Here is a 17,174-nt window from a genome sequence, read left to right on the forward strand (position 1 = left end):
AAGTAATTTTTCTGATTGAGAGGCAAATAGAACCTGATAGAAGGGGCTTGATAATAATCTGTTGGGCTTTAGGCCATGTAAGTTAAGAGGCCCAGACCTATCTATCTCTTCACATGGGGTATATCCTAAGGGAGGTGTGAACCTCCTAGGGGAAGGCACTCTGTTGACTTTCATTACTTGGCTGGCCTGGGAGGAGAGCTGGCCAGGTAAAGGCAGGGGGCATCTCTAACAAGAAATTTACAGTTCTGCCTGCAATGTTGCTGACCCTACTTGGCTGTCCCCTCAGCTGCAGTGGTCACTTTGGAAGTTGGGCTGAGTGAAGGGCTTTTCAGCTTGGAGCCAATAAGATCTGTGGCTCTGACCTGGGCATCCTTCGATTCCAGGGCAGGTCCATTTCCAGTGATCCAACTCTTGGCAGAGCTGCCAGGGCTCTTCACAAGCTGACTTCTGCTGAAGCCCAGGCTTACCACATTGAAAGCCACTGCAGTGGACTGGCCTGTTGGGTCTCCTTGAGGGCAGATCACTGTACAGATCAGCCATTAATAGGCCTGCCACCCATTGCTTCTGATGCCTAGCTTTCTTTTCCTCCTGGTTTGTGTTAAAGCAGACTAGATGATGCAAGTCAAGGGAGTGCCCGTGTCCCATCTCTAATCTTTGGTGGCCTGAACTACAAGTCTATAGTCACAGGCATGTTCTGTAGTAGTTTTTCTAAGGTAGACAATGGTGCTGGGAAAATTGGATTTCCACGTGCAGAAGCTTGAAGCAAGACCCATACCTATCACCTTACACAAAAATTCACTCAACATGGATTAAAGACTTAAATCTACGACCCGAAACCATCAAATTATTAGAGAGCATTGGAGAAACCCTGCAAGATATAGGCACAGGCAAAGACTTCCTGGAAAATACTCCAACAGCACAGGCAGTCAAAACCAAAATTAACATTTGGGACTGCATCAAATTGAGAAGTTTCTGTACTTCAAAAGAAACAGTCAGGAAAGTGAAGAGGCAACCAACAGAATGGGAAAAAATATTCGCAAACTATACTACAGATAAAGGATTGATAACCAGAATCTACAAAGAAATCAAGAAAATCCAAAACAACAAAACAAACAACCCACTTAAGAGATGGGCCAAGGACCTCAATAGACATTTTTCGAAAGAGGAAATCCAAATGGCCAACAGACACATGAAAAAATGTTCAAGATCACTAGCAATCAGAGAAATGCAAATCAAAACCACAATGAGGTTCCATCTCACCCCGGTGAGAATGGCTCACATTCAGAAATCGACCAACAACAGATGCTGGAGAGGATGTGGGGAAAAAGGGACACTAACCCACTGTTGGTGGGAATGCAAACTGGTTAAGCCACTATGGAAGTCTGTCTGGAGATTCCTCAGAAACCTGAACATAACCCTACCATACAACGCAGCCATCCCACTCCTTGGAATTTACCCAAAGGAAATTAATTTGGCAAATAAAAAAGCCATCTGCACATTAATGTTTATTGCAGCTCAATTCACAATAGCTAAGACCTGGAACCAACCCAAATGCCCATCAACAGTAGACTGGATAAAGAAATTATGGGACATGTACTCCATAGAATACTATACAGCAGTAAGAAACAACGAAACCCAGTCATTTGCAACAAGATGGAGCAATCTGGAAAACATCATGCTGAGTGAATTAAGCCAGTCCCAAAGAGAAAAATATCATTTGTTTTCCCTGATCAGTGACAACTGAGCGCCAAAGGGGAAACCTGTTAAGTGAAATGGACACTATAAGAAACAATGAACTGATCAGCTCCTGTCCTGACTTTAGATGTACAATGTAATACTTTATCCTTTTTAGTATTTGTTGTTGTTGTTGTGGTTCTAGTACTATTGGTTGAACTCAGTAATTAACACACAATTATTCTTAGGTGTTTAAATTTTAACTGAAAAGTGATCCCTGTTAAATCTAAGATTGGAAAAAGAGAGGGAGGAGATGAAGAGCTATGGGTTATTTAACTATGTGCTTATTTTCAAAGACTTGAATAATCACCTTGTAACAATGATCAGATTTGGTCTATGTTATGTCATGATTTTAAGGAATCTTATTTCAACCAGATATTTTGGATTTTGATATTGGTCTATTATGCTATGTTATATGTGCGTACATATTGTATGTCCACATGGGGAAATTTTATTAAGAGTTTTATTTTAAATGGCTTTTAGATAAGATTGTCCATAAATTTAAGCTGCTAAAATCAATCAAAGATACATTTTAATTTGTATGACCTGAATCTGTGTATCATATGTTTTAAACTTGTTGGTAGAAAGAAACTAAAAACATTTTATATGGTTGTGCTTAAGTTTACTGGTTAAACAAACTACACCATGTTAGATATTTAAGACATGTTTTCAAATACATGATTCTTAAAATTTATAGAAGGCATTGGACCTTCCGGTAAATGTTTTATTAAGTTGTTATCTAATGGTTTAAACGGTTTGCTAAGTATTCATGTAATATTGCTATTGTCAGCAAGTGATCTAGGACTTGCTCCCTCATTTCTCTATTCTAAGCCCAACTTGTTCTTTCACTTCTCTATTCTCTTCAAGGTAGGGAACTAATTCTATTATGAAGGAATCTGTAGGATGCACAATTTAATCTTTAGACCTTATAAAAGAGATGGCTAACATTTTTCTGTAATAGCATAGCCAAAATAAGAACTTAACTAATAATCTCATAGCTAGATTCACATCGCCATCAGCGAAGTATACAGTAAGTAGAAAAAAAAAAACCTCCCTTTCAGACCAAAGGGAAAGAAAGTTTTAAAATGAGAATATAATTTTCCTCATGGGCATTGTCTACCTTAGAAAAACTACCACATGGCTATTCTAATGGATGGCTTCTTTTAATATTGTATTCCTAACTAGAGCTCTATATTTAGAATGAATAAAATCATTAGAATCACATTGTTTTATTAAAGTGAGTATGTCATATAGTTTTGAGTATATAACTTTCTAATAATTTTTTTTTTCTTTTAACTTTTATTTAATGAATATAAATTTCCAAAGTATAGCCCATGGGTTACAATGGCTTCCCCCCTCCCATAACTTCCCTCCCGCCCGCAATCCTCCCCCTTCCCGCTCCCTTTCCCCTTCCATTCATGTAAAGATTCATTTTCAATTCTCTTTGTATACAGAAGATCAGTTTAGTATATATTAGGTAAAGATTTCAACATTTTGCCCATATAGCAACACAAAGTGAAAAAACTACCATTGGATTACTAATTATAGCATTAAATAGCAATGTACAGCACATTAAAGACAGAGATCCTACATAATTTTTTTTTCGAATTAATTAATTTTCTATGCCATTTCCATTTTAACACCAGGTTGTTTTTTTTTTCATTTCCAATTCTCTTTATATACAGAAGATCAATTCAGTATATAATTAGTAAAGACCTCATCAGTTTGTGCCCACACAGAAACGCAAAGTATAAAAATACTGTTTCAGTACTAGTTATAGCATCACTTCGCTTTAGACGACACATTAGAGACAGATCCCACATGGGGTGTAAGTACACAGTGACTCCTGTTGCTGATTTAACAATTTGACACTCCTGTTCATGGCGTCAGTAATCTCCCTAGGCTCTAGTCATGAGTTGCCAGGGCTATGGAAGCCTTTAGAATTCGCTGACTTTGGTCTTATTCCGATAGGGTCATAGTCAAAGTGGAAGTTCTCTCCTCCCTTCGGAGAAGGGTACCTCCTTCTTTGATGGCCCCGTTCTTTCCACTGGGATCTCACTCACAGAGATCATTCATTTAGGTCTTTTTTTTTTTTCCATGATATCTTGGCTTTCCATGCCTGCTATACTCTCATGGGCTCTTCAGCCAGATCTGAATGCCTTGAGGGCTGATTCTGAGGCCAGAGTGTTGTTTAGGACATCTGTCATCCTATGAGTCTGCTGTGTATACCACTTCCCATGTTGGATCTTTCTCTCCCTTTTTGATTCTATCAGTTAGTATTAGCAGATACTTGTCTTGTTTGTGTGATCTCTTTGACTCTTAGACCTATCAGAACTATCAATTGTGAGCTGAAATTGATCACTTGGACTAGTGCGATGGCATTGGTACATGCCATCTTGATGGGATTGTGTTGGAATCCCCTGGCACATTTCTAACTCCACCATTTGCGGCCAGTCCGATTGAGCATGTTCCAAATTGTTCATCTCCTCCCTCTCTTTTTCCACTCTTAGATTTAACAGGGATCACTTTTCAGTTAAAATTTAAACACCTAAGAATAATTGTGTGTTAATTACTGAGTTCAACCAATAGTACTAGAACAACAACAACAACAACAAATACTAAAAAGGATAAAGTATTACATTGTACATCTAAAGTCAGGACAGGAGCTGATCAGTTCATTGTTGCTTATAGTGTCCATTTCACTTAACAGGTTTCCCCTTTGGCGCTCAGTTGTCACTGATCAGGGAAAACAAATGATATTTTTCTCTTTGGGACTGGCTTAATTCACTCAGCATGATGTTTTCCAGATTGCTCCATCTTGTTGCAAATGACTGGGTTTCGTTGTTTCTTACTGCTGTATAGTATTCTATGGAGTACATGTCCCATAATTTCTTTATCCAGTCTACTGTTGATGGGCATTTGGGTTGGTTCCAGGTCTTAGCTATTGTGAATTGAGCTGCAATAAACATTAATGTGCAGATGGCTTTTTTATTTGCCAAATTAATTTCCTTTGGGTAAATTCCAAGGAGTGGGATGGCTGCGTTGTATGGTAGGGTTATGTTCAGGTTTCTGAGGAATCTCCAGACAGACTTCCATAGTGGCTTAACCAGTTTGCATTCCCACCAACAGTGGGTTAGTGTCCCTTTTTCCCCACATCCTCTCCAGCATCTGTTGTTGGTCGATTTCTGAATGTGAGCCATTCTCACCGGGGTGAGATGAAACCTCATTGTGGTTTTGATTTGCATTTCTCTGATTGCCAGTGATTTTGAACATTTTTTCATGTGTCTGTTGGCCATTTGGATTTCCTCTTTCGAAAAATGTCTATTGAGGTCCTTGGCCCATCTCTTAAGTGGGTTGTTTGTTTTGTTGTTGTGGATTTTCTTGATTTCTTTGTAGATTCTGGTTATCAATCCTTTATCTGTAGTATAGTTTGCGAATATTTTTTCCCATTCTGTTGGTTGCCTCTTCACTTTCCTGACTGTTTCTTTTGAAGTACAGAAACTTCTCAATTTGATGCAATCCCAAATGTTAATTTTGGTTTTGACTGCCTGTGCTCTTGGAGTATTTTCCAGGAAGTCTTTGCCTGTGCCTATATCTTGCAGGGTTTCTCCAGTGCTCTCTAATAATTTGATGGTTTCGGGTCGTAGATTTAAGTCTTTAATCCATGTTGAGTGAATTTTTGTGTAAGGTGATAGGTATGGGTCTTGCTTCAAGCTTCTGCACGTGGAAATCCAATTTTCCCAGCACCATTTATTGAATAGACTGTCCTTATTCCAGGGATTAGATTTGGATCTTTGGTCAAATATAAGTTGGCTGTAGATGTTTGGATTGATTTCTGGTGTTTCTATTCTGTTCCATTGGTCTATCCATCTGTTTCTGTACCAGTACCATGCTGTTTTGATAACAACTGCCCTGTAGTATGTCCTAAAATCAGGTATTGTGATGCCTCCGGCTTTGTTTTTGTTGTACAGGATTGCTTTGGCTATTCGAGGTCTTCTGTGTCTCCATATGAATTTCAGCATCATTTTTTCCAGATCTGAGAAGAAGGTCTTCGGGATCTTGATGGGTATTGCATTGAATGTTTAAATTGCTTTTGGGAGAATAGACATTTTGATGATATTGATTCTTCCAATCCATGAGCATGGAAGATTTCTCCATTTTTTGGTATCCTCTTCTATTTCTTTCTGTAAGGTTTTGTAGTTTTCATTGTAGAGATCTTTAACGTCTTTGGTTAAGTTTATTCCAAGGTATTTGATTGTTTTTGTAGCTATTGTGAATGGGATTGATTTTAGAAGTTCTTCCTCAGCCGTGGCATTGCCTGTGTATACAAAGGCTGTTGATTTTTGTGCATTGATTTTATATCCTGCTACTTTGCCAAACTCTTCGATGAGTTCCAGCAGTCTCTTAGTAGAGTTCTTTGGGTCCCCTAAATAAAGAATCATATCATCTGCAAAGAGGGATAGTTTGAGTTCGTCCTTCCCAATTTGTATCCCTTTAATTTCTTTTTCTTGCCTAATAGCTCTGGCCAAAACTTCCAGAACTATATCGAATAGCAGTGGTGAGAGAGGGCATCCCTGTCTGGTACCAGATTTCAGTGGAAATGCTTCCAACTTTTCCCCATTCAATAGGATGTTGGCCGTGGGTTTTTCATATATTGCTTTGATTGTATTAAGGAATGTTCCTTCCATACCCAGTTTGCTTAGAGTTTTCATCATGAAAGGGTGTTGTATTTTATCAAATGCTTTCTCTGCGTCTATTGAGAGAATCATATGGTTTTTCTTCTGCAGTCTGTTAATGTAGTGTATTACGTTGATTGTTTTGCGAATGTTGAACCATCCCTGCATACCGGGGATGAATCCCACTTGGTCTGGGTGGATGATCTTTCTGATGTGTTGTTGCAATCTATTGGCCAGAATTTTATTGAGGATTTTTGCATCTATGTTCATCAGGGATATTGGTCTGTAATTCTCTTTCAATGTTGCATCTCTTTCTGGCTTAGGAATTAAGGTGATGGTGGCTTCATAGAAAGAATTTGGGAGGATTCCCTCTTTTTCGATTGCTCTGAATAGTTTGAGAAGAATTGGAGTTAGTTCTTCTCTAAATGTCTGGTAGAACTCAGCAGTGAATCCATCTGGCCCTGGGCTTTTCTTTGTTGGGAGGGCCTTTATTACTGTTTCAATTTCTGTGTCAGTTATTGGTCTGTTTAGGTTTTCTATGTCTTCCTGGCTCAATTTAGGGAGGTTGTATGTGTCCAAGAATCTGTCCATTTCTGATAGATTTCCCTGTTTGCTGGCATACAAGTCCTTGTAGTAATTTCTGATGATTCTTTTTATTTCTGTGGCGTCTGTTGTTACGTTTCCCATTTCATCTCTGATCCTATTGATTTGGGTCTTTTCTCTTCTTTTTTTAGTTAGTTGGGCCAATGGGGTGTCAATTTTGTTTATTTTTTCAAAAAACCAGCTCCTCGTTTGGCTGATTTTTTGTAATGTTTTTTTGGATTCAATCCTGTTGATTTCTTCTCTGATTTTAATTATTTCTCTTCTCCTACTGGGTTTGGGTTTGGTTTGCTGCAGATTTTCTAGATCCTTGAGATGACTTGAAAGCTCATCTATTTGGTGCCTCTCCAATTTCTTGATGTAGGCACCTATTGATATAAACTTTCCTCTTAACACTGCTTTTGTTGTATCCCATAGGTTTTGGTATGTTGTGCTGTTATCCTCATTTACTTCCAGAAAATTTTTGATTTCTCTTTTAATTTCTTCTATGACCCATTGTTCATTCAGGAGCATGTTGTTCAATCTCCATGTGTTTGCACATGCTCTAGGGATTCCTGAGTTGCCAATTTCCAATTTCATTCCTTTGTGGTCTGAGAAGCTGCATGGTATGATTCTAATTCTTTTGAATTTGCTGAGACTTGCTTTATGGCCTAGTATGTGGTCAATCCTAGAGAGGGTTCCATGTACTGCTGAGAAGAATGTAAAGTCCTTAGATGTAGGATGAAATGTTCTGTAGATATCTGTTAGATCCATTTGGGCTATAGTGTCGTTTAAATCTACTGTCTCCTTGTTGATCTTCTGTCCTGTTGATCTGTCTATCTCTGAGAGTGGAGTATTGAAGTCCCCCAGTACTATTGTATTGGGGTCTAAGTCTCCCTTTAAGTCCCTTAACAAGTCTTTTAAATAAGCTGGTGCCCTGTAATTAGGTGCATATACGTTGATAATCGTTATATCTTCCTGTTGAATGGATCCCTTAATCATTAAATAGTGCCCCTCTTTGTCTCTCCTAACAGTTTTTGTGGTAAAGTTTATGTTGTCCGATATTAAGATGGCTACGCCCGCTCTCTTTTCATTTCTGTTGGCGTGGTATATCTTTTTCCAGCCTTTCACTCTCAGCCTGTATGGATCATTGCTGGATAGATGGGTTTCTTGTAAGCAGCAAAAGGATGGGTTTTGTTCCTTAACCCAATCAGCCAATCGGTGTCTTTTAACTGGACAGTTCAAGCCATTAACATTCAATGTGACTATTGAGAAGGAGTAACTTTGCCCTGCCATTAGCCAAAGATACTTTCTAATATATGGATTGAGATTCCTGTGATCTTTTGGTGTGAGGTTTCCTACCTTTACCTTCTTTCATATTGGTGACCGTGTTTCTGTGTTTCTGTATGTAACACATCTTTAAGCATCTTTTGCAGGGCTGGACGAGTGGCGACAAATTCTTTCAGTTTCTGTTTGCTTTGAAAGGTCTTTATTTCACCTTCATTCATAAATGAGAGCTTTGCAGGATATAATATTCTGGGCTGGCAGTTTTTCTCTCTTAGCACCTGGGCTATGTCTCGCCATTCTCTCCTAGCTTGCAGGGTTTCTGAAGAGAAGTCAGCTGTGAGTCTAATTGGAGATCCTCTGAGAGTAATCTGGCGTTTCTCTCTTGCACATTTTAGGATCTTTTCTTTGTGTTTCACTGTGGTGAGTTTGATTACGACGTGTCGTGGTGAGAATCTCTTTTGGTCATGTTTATTAGGGGTTCTATGAGCTTCCTGTATTAGGATGTCTCTGTCTTTCTCCAAACCTGGGAAATTTTCTGCTAGTATCTCACTAAAAAGGCCTTCTAATCCTTTCTCTCTCTCCATGCCTTCAGGTATTCCTAGCACCCGAATGTTGGGTTTTTTAAGAGTATCCTGTAGATTCCTGACAGTATTTTTTAGATTTCTGATTTCTTCTTCTTTTCTTTGATTTGATTGTTTCCTTTCCTGTTCTCTGTCTTCTAAGTCTGATATTCTCTCTTCTGCTTCGTCCATTCTGTTTTTAAGACTCTCTAATGTGTTTGTCATTTGATCTATTGAATTCTTCATTTCATTATGATTTCTCATCACTATCACCATTTCTTGTTCCACTAGTTGTTTCAATTCGTTTTGATTCCTCCTTAATATTTCATTTTCACGAGAGAGATTTTCTATCTTGTCCATGAAGGATTTCTGTAGTTCAAGAATTTGTTTTTGAGAACTTCTTAATGTTCTTAGCAATTTTTTGAGATCTGCTTCTTGCATTTCTTCAATCTCCTCATCTTCATAATCTTGAATTGGGGTGTCTTTTTCATTTGGGGGTGTCATAGTGTCTTCCTTATTCTTGTTAGCTTGGTTTTTGTGTTTGTTGTTTGGCATGTTGGAGATATTTGGTTTCTTCACTGTGGTGTTTTTTCTTGTTACACTATGGCTCTATATTAAGTGGACTGTCTGCTTTCAGTGGAGCCTTAGAGGCTTGAGATGAGTGTGGACTGAGAGCTGTGTTTGGTTCCTCAGGGCTGAGGGTGTGTCAAAGATGACACTCCCAGGTTAGGTGTGGTAAATCTCTCTCTTTTTTGATTCAAAAGGGAAGTAATTCCGCACAGCTGAACGTAATTGGAGGCAGTTAGCAGGCAAATGATATACCCACAGGAGCCAGAGATCGGAAGCTCTTTCCCAAGGACCACACAGGGAATCTCTGCTGCCCTCAGTGTGGGCTCCAATTCTCCTGCAATCTCCCACTGGGTTGCCAAGTTAGATGCTAATCTCCTGTTATTTCACCCTCCCCCCAGAGTCAGGTTTTTCTGCTAGGCTCAGGGCTGGTGCAGACCTGAGGTCGCCCAGCTTATGACGTATGTCCAAAATGGCGCCTGCTCTGTCTTGCTCGCCTTTGAGAGGTGAGCGGAGAGAGAGAAACTTGTGTCCGTATCAGTCACTTTTTTAATTTTTTTTTCTCTCTCTTCTAGTTAGCCTGGTGAACTTTTCCCCACGGAGTTTCAAGCCTCGTTCCCTCTAGCCTCCTCTTTCCGCTTGCTCGCTGGTATCTCGGGCTATGGAGGTTCGGCTCACCTCGCGTTCCAGCGCTGGTGCGTTGAATCTGCCGCTGGTGTCCCGAACTTGGGCTCCCACGCTCTCCACGCAGGTCCACTGTGAATCACTAGTTCCGGAAGAGTTTCCTCTGCTGTTTCATCCCCTACTCTTCCTTGACCCTGCAGTATCTCCACTTATATTAAACTTTCTCTCCCCCCGGACTAAGTGTGCTTCTGCCTATTCCGCCATCTTGCCCGGAACTCCACTTTCTAATAATTGATGATCTTATGTTTTAAGCAATTCAGAAAGGCTGGCATTGTGGCATAGTGGGCAAAGCTGCTGCCTGCAGCATCAGCATCCCATATGGTTGCCGGTTCCAATTCCAACTGCTCCACTTCCAATCTGGCTCCCTGCTAATGGCTTGGGAAAAGCAGTAGAAGATAGCCCAAGTCTTCAGCCTCTGCAGCCACGAAAGAGACCCAGATGAAGCTCTTGCTTCCTGCCTTTGGCCTGGCCCAGCCCTGACCATTGTGGCCATTGAGGAGTGAACCAGCAGGTGGAAGATTGATCCATCTCTCCCTCTCTCTCTTTGTCTCTCCCTTTTTTTCTCTGTAGTGCTTCCAGGTTAATAAATAATTCTGAAAAATAAATAAATAAAAAATAAACATTAGCAAAAAGTATAATTTTTAAGGAATTCTTACATGAACTTTCCATATCTTTTCCGTTTATTTTATGGGTATTGAAAATACTGTTTTTTTCAAAATATATGCTTCTTTGAATTTATGTAATTTTAGTACAAGTACCTAAAAAACCTAATTGCAAGCTTATTTTTTCCAGGAGTTTCATTTTTCCCTATAAAAATTTTTTTAAAATTTATTTGACAGGTAGAGTTATAGACAGTGAGAGAGAGACAGAGAAAGGTCTTCCTTCCATTGGTTCACTCCCCAAATGACCACTACGGCCGGAGCTGATCCAAAGCCAGGAGCCAGGTATTTCTTCCTGGTTGCCTATGTGGGTGCAGTGCCCAAGCACTTGGGCCATCCTCCACTGCCCTCCCGGGCCACAGTAGAGAGCTGGACTGGAAAAGGAGCAACCAGGACTAGAACCCAGTGCCCATATGTGATGCCGGCGCCACAGGTGAAGGATTAACCAAATGAGCCATGGTGCCGGCCCCAAGAATTTTCTGATTCTTTATTGCTTCAAAGAACTGAGCCTCAAAGAAGATAATATTATCTGATTACTTTTTTTTTTTTTTTTTTGACAGGCAGAGTGGACAGTGAGAGAGAGAGAGACAGAGAGAAAGGTCTTCCTTTGCCGTTGGTTCACCCTCTAATGGCCGCCGCGGTAGCGCGCTGCGGCCGGCGCACCGCGCTGTTCCGATGGCAGGAGCCAGGTGCTTATCCTGGTCTCCCATGGGGTGCAGAGCCCAAACACTTGGGCCATCCTCCACTGCACTCCCTGGCCACAGCAGAGAGCTGGCCTGGAAGAGGGGCAACCGGGACAGAATCGGTGCCCCGACCGGGACTAGAACCCAGTGTGCCGGCGCCGCAAGGCGGAGGATTAGCCTGTTGAGCCACGGCGCCGGCCTATTATCTGATTACTTTTAATTGTTTGAGTGATTACCATAACTCGGATTAGATATGGCCAAAAACTTTGGTTAAAATATTCAGGACTACAAACGGCACCCAGGGATCCTGGCACCTCAGGCAGAGCATTAACCAAGTGAGCCACGGTGCCGGCCTCCTCCCTGAAAGTTTAAGAACATATATTATTTTAATATTTAAGTATACAGGTACTTTATTTAGTGCTGTTAACATAAAATTAAACTTCAAACACATTTTATGCTTATCAATATCACTTTGAGCTACAGTCAAAAAAGCAGAAGAACAAATTCACTCTTATTATAAATCTAAGAACCAAAGTTTCTCAAGTAAATTTTAGATGACTAAGACTGTGGCAGGAATGAAAATCCAGTACTTCTTTTTCCTTTTGGGGAAAGAGTGTCTTTAAGAGCCTATGGTTTCTGTTCATTACATAGGCCTATATCACCTCCAATATTAAAGGAAAAATTCCTTATAATTAATAATCATGACTGCAGGGGAAGCATTTGAAATGTCTCCCAGTGTTCACACTAACATATAATCTTCTTTCCTTGAATGTGAGAATTAGTGTGACTTTTCTAAAGACAAAACACATCACGAGTAATTGGAGGGCTCAGAGTTATGGCACAGTGGGCTAACCACCTCCCAAAACACCAGCACCCCAAACCAGCACTAGTTCAAGCCCCAGTTGTTCCATTTCCAATCCACCCCCCTGATAACATGCCTTGGAAAGCAAAGGGAGATGGCCCAAGTAGTTGGGCCTCTGCCCCTGTGCGGAAGACCCGGATGGAGTTCCAGGCTCCTGGCTTCTGTCTGGCTCAGCTCATGGCTATTACAGCCATTTAGGGGGTGAACTAGTAAATGGAAGCCATCTCTCTCTCTGTGTCTTTCCCTTTTTCTCTTTAACTATGCCTTTCAAATAAATAAATGAATCTTTAAAAAGTAATAGGATTCACATACATTTGGGATAAATACACACACACACATATATATGTGTGTGTGTATTTGTGTGTATATATATATTTGAATGAAGTGTAAGAATTTCATGTTAGTAAGTAGAAAAAGTTATAAGAAGTCAGTATGTATTTTATACAAAGATGAACCAGAATATACAGGCTTTTTGCAAAATTTGTCTTCTGGTGATGTTGATGCATTTGTATTCCTACATCTCTCAGGTAATTTCCAAGCCTTTGCCTTTCTTTGTTATATAAATCTCCTTTTGCCAAAGGGATCAATTGAGATTAGTGGCTTATCCTATGGCTACAATCCAAAGCAAAAAGGCCAAGAGAAGAGTGACCTTACCTTTTCAGAAAAAGACATTCCAGTAGCAGCAGCAGGCACTCTCCTTTGAGAATCCCCCTCATCTGAATGTGGTTCTAATATTTAAAGGACAGTATTTACTTGTTACAATCCACTAAAGCAAGCCAACTGCTTATCCTGTACCACCACAAAAAAATATTGATCCACTTTCTTGTTAGAGGAAAAGTAGCTATTTTGGATTTACTGAGAGATGTGTAGATTTCCACCTCAATGCCTTCCTAACAAATTTAAAATAATTTTTGCTATAGAAGATCACAACAACACTATCTAAAAAAACAGGACTTCTGCTTAGTGTCTCAGTTATAAGTTTTTACTAGCAATTTTATAAATTTTGCACCCTATATATAAAGGTCATAAGTGTTATTTAATTATTAAAAGTAGCTTAATAAAGCATAAGGTAACTTTTCAAACTGAAATTAAATGATTGGAGTAAGAAATTTCCTGACACAGTAGTTGAAAATCTTGCTTGTATTTTCCACCTGAGGTTTCACAGGTTGTGTCCTAGCTTTATTATGAGCTTGTCATCTGTAGACCTGGCCGTGCTACTTCAATTTGTAGACACTAAAGAGTCTGTAACCCATTAAGAAAGGCTCAGCAAGCCTCTTCTACAGATATTGGTATATTTTAAAGCATGCACTGTCATTTTACAAGATTAAAGACTTAGCGAGATTGTTTTTTAAAATTCACAACATTAACATGTTTTTGTTTATTTATTAGTCTACTTTGATTCCAATGAGAAACTCAAAATTCTGAAAATCTTAAGCAAAATATTTATTTATATATTGATCAAGCTAAATCTTTACTCTAGATGTGCTGTTCCTGGACTATAAACTATGTTAAGAATTTTATTTCTGACATCCTTATCATCAATTTATATATTCATTCTGTATTTATTTAAATGTCTGTGATTGCTAATGTTGGCACGTGCCTGCTATCCATTAATATGGGGAGATGCATTATCATAACACAAAATAATGTGATTTTGTTATAAAACAATATTTTGTCCTCCAAAATATTAATTAATGTCCATAGCTTTAAAAAATAAGGGGTTTCTCTTCTCTACAAATAGCAGTATCAAAATTTGATCACCATGTATATATTGCAGCTTAGCTTCACATACATTATCCCTAATTCTACAGGCATTCTCTGAGTTAAAGATATTAGCACTCCATTTTTATTGATAAGTGCAAAGAACTTTACTGACTTGATAAGTTTATAAACCTAGTGATTGAAAAATCTAGAAATCCCATATAAATTTTCTAACTCTTTTCCCAGTGTTCTTTTCATTGTAGCTTGAAATTATTCAAATGGAATTCACTATGCGTTTAACTGTTTGCTATTAAACATGCATGATGAATAATTAGCATTATGATTAAAGTTGATTATTTGAGTAGGCAAAATATTTTTTATTTCTAATGAACCAAATATAGAATACTATAAAAGTAACATTAGTAATTACTATTGTAGTTAATATTTATTCAATTTATTTTTCATATATGTTTTATATAAGTTACGTGGGAAAACACTTGGAATACAATTTTTGTTTCAATCTAATAGAACTTTTTTTTGTAATTTTACATTGCTTAACACCTTTTAAGTTTTCATACTGAAAGCTTCACAGCACCTCCATCTGGCTTTTTCTTATCATACAAATTAGAAGGCCAAAAGTCACCTTTTCTCTGTCTTCCTTAACTTTCAAAGAACCAGTAAAATTAGAGTGAGTAGAAATTGTCTGGGTGTACTTTAGAAAAAATGTAATGTCCTTATAAAAGGGGACAAAAGTAACTGGAGCATCCCGTCCCAGTTCTGCAATGTCCCTTCTTTGAAGGTGAGCAGATGGTGAGAACTCAATGGAGATCCTGAAAACTTATGAAAAAATCATATAATTTTAGTTATCAGATTCAATACTGCTTAATCGTTAAACCAAGCTAAGCAGCACCATATACTTAAAAGACTTCTTGTTATATCAGAAAAATGAAATCCTATATTTGTAATATATTTCCTCTAAGTTTTCCTATATCTACCATATATTTTTTAAATTAAAGATAATTGTATTTTTATTAATTCTCACCTTAATGTGACATTAATACAAAGAGAAAAAGTCCATGTAGTTCATAGACAGAATTCCAAGAATATATTTTTTTTCAATTTTCTTTATTTTTTCTCTAATTTTAATTATCTCTTTCCTCCTACTAATTTGGGGCTTGATTTACTGTTGTTTCTCCAGGTCCTTTAGTCATTGATATCTAATTTATTTGAAACCTTTCCCATTTCTTCATGTAGGCACCAATTGCTATAAACTTTCCTCTTAACAGTGCTTTTGCTGTATTCCATAAGTTTTGACATGTTGGTTTGTCATCTTCATTCATTTATAAATTTTTTTTTAATTTGTTTTTTGATTTTTCTATGACCCAATGTTTTCAGGAGCATGTTGTTCACTCTCCATGTGTTTGCAAATACTCTAGAGATTCTTGAGTTTTTGATTTCCAGCTTTAGTCCATTGTGGTGAAAAAAAGATGCATGGTATGATTTAGATTTTTTTGAATTTGCTAAGACTTTCTTTGCAGCCTCCCATATCATCTACGCTAGAGAAAGTTCCATGTACTGATGAAAATAATGTGTATTCTGCAATGGATGGGTGAAAAATTCTGTGGATATCAGTTAGGCCTATTTGGCCCATGGTGTCAATTAGCTTTGTTGTTTCTTTGTTGATTTTTCTGTCTAGTTGAACTTTCCATTGATGAAAGTGGGGTGTTGAAGCCCTCCGTTATTGTATTGGGTCTATTTCTCCCTTTAGATTCCTTAACATTTCTTATAAATAGCCAAATGACTCGTAATTGAGTGCATATACATTTTTATAGTCACAACTCCCTGTTGAATTGATCTCTTACTCCTATGCCTGTTTTCATCTATTTTAAAAGTTTTTGTGTTAATGTCTATTTTGTCTCATATTAGGATTGCTACATGTGCCCATTTTTGCTTGCCCTTAGAATGACTTCTTTTGATCCCTTTCAGTTTGTATGTTTCCTTATTGGTGAGATATTTTTCTTGTAGGCAGTAAATAGCTGGATCTTGCTTTTAATCCATTAATCCCATTCTGCATCTTTTGACTAGAGAGTTTAGATCATTTATATTCAAGGTTACTACTGATAGCTAAAGACTAGCCCAACCATTTTCCTATAAGTATCGCTATTGTTTACTTTCGATTTCCTTTGTGCTTTTACTTAAAGATTTTCTGTCTTCATATTCTTTCATAATGCTGACTATCTTTCTGTGTTTTCTATGTAGCACATCCTTAAGAATCTTTTGTAAGGATGGACAAGTGGTGACAGATTATTCCAATTTCCATTTCTTATGGAAGTTCTTTATTTTACCTTCAATTACAAATGAGAGTTTGGCAGGGTACAGTATTCTGTGTTGACAGCTTTTCTCTCTTAAGATCTACACAGTTTTGAAACACACAGCAATGTGCTCAGCCAGCCTCTAGTGATAGATGACCTGACTTCTATGTTCATTCTCTGTGTGAACTTGGACAAGTAATTTAATGTTGTATGGTTTGTTTGTGGTTTGTTCCACCATTTGTTCCCCCAATCTTTTTTTTTTTTTTTTGCAAATGGTGTTTATGTTGATTCCTAACTTATAGGGTTAGTTTCCAGTCCTAATTGATTGAGAAAAGTGTCTAATTTTATCATCAGTACTACATAAGAGGTACTTCTTATTTTACAATGTCTCTTCCTCTTTTTTCCCTGTCTGCTTCTGTCTATCTCCCTTTCACACACACATAAACAGGAAGTGAAATTCAGTGGCTTAGTTTCTAGAATCATCATTCAGAAATATTTTCCTGTGAAACACTAAAAAAAACTGGTTGAGAGTACATGTGGTAATAACTGCCTCTTACACCAACATTTTTACCTCATGGAATGAGAGCAATTAAACTGCAAAATAATTAAACCATAAAAATTATTTTAAGCACCCTTTTTGCTATACTTTAAAATCTGGAATTATTCCATGGACCTACAGAAAAATAGGCAACAGAAGCATTTGGTAATGCTAGAAATGCACATGAAGTTTTAAAATAAGGTAAGTATGTAGATTTATTAAGCACTCCAGAGCAACTATCATTTGAGTATATATCAATTGCTATATAAAATCAAGTACTTTCAGGTTGAGAAGCAAAAATAAAGTGACACTACTTATTCTGTGTGTCATAA

This window comes from Lepus europaeus, chromosome 4 (genome assembly GCF_033115175.1).
Source record: "Lepus europaeus isolate LE1 chromosome 4, mLepTim1.pri, whole genome shotgun sequence".
NCBI classification, from domain to species: Eukaryota; Metazoa; Chordata; class Mammalia; order Lagomorpha; family Leporidae; genus Lepus; species Lepus europaeus.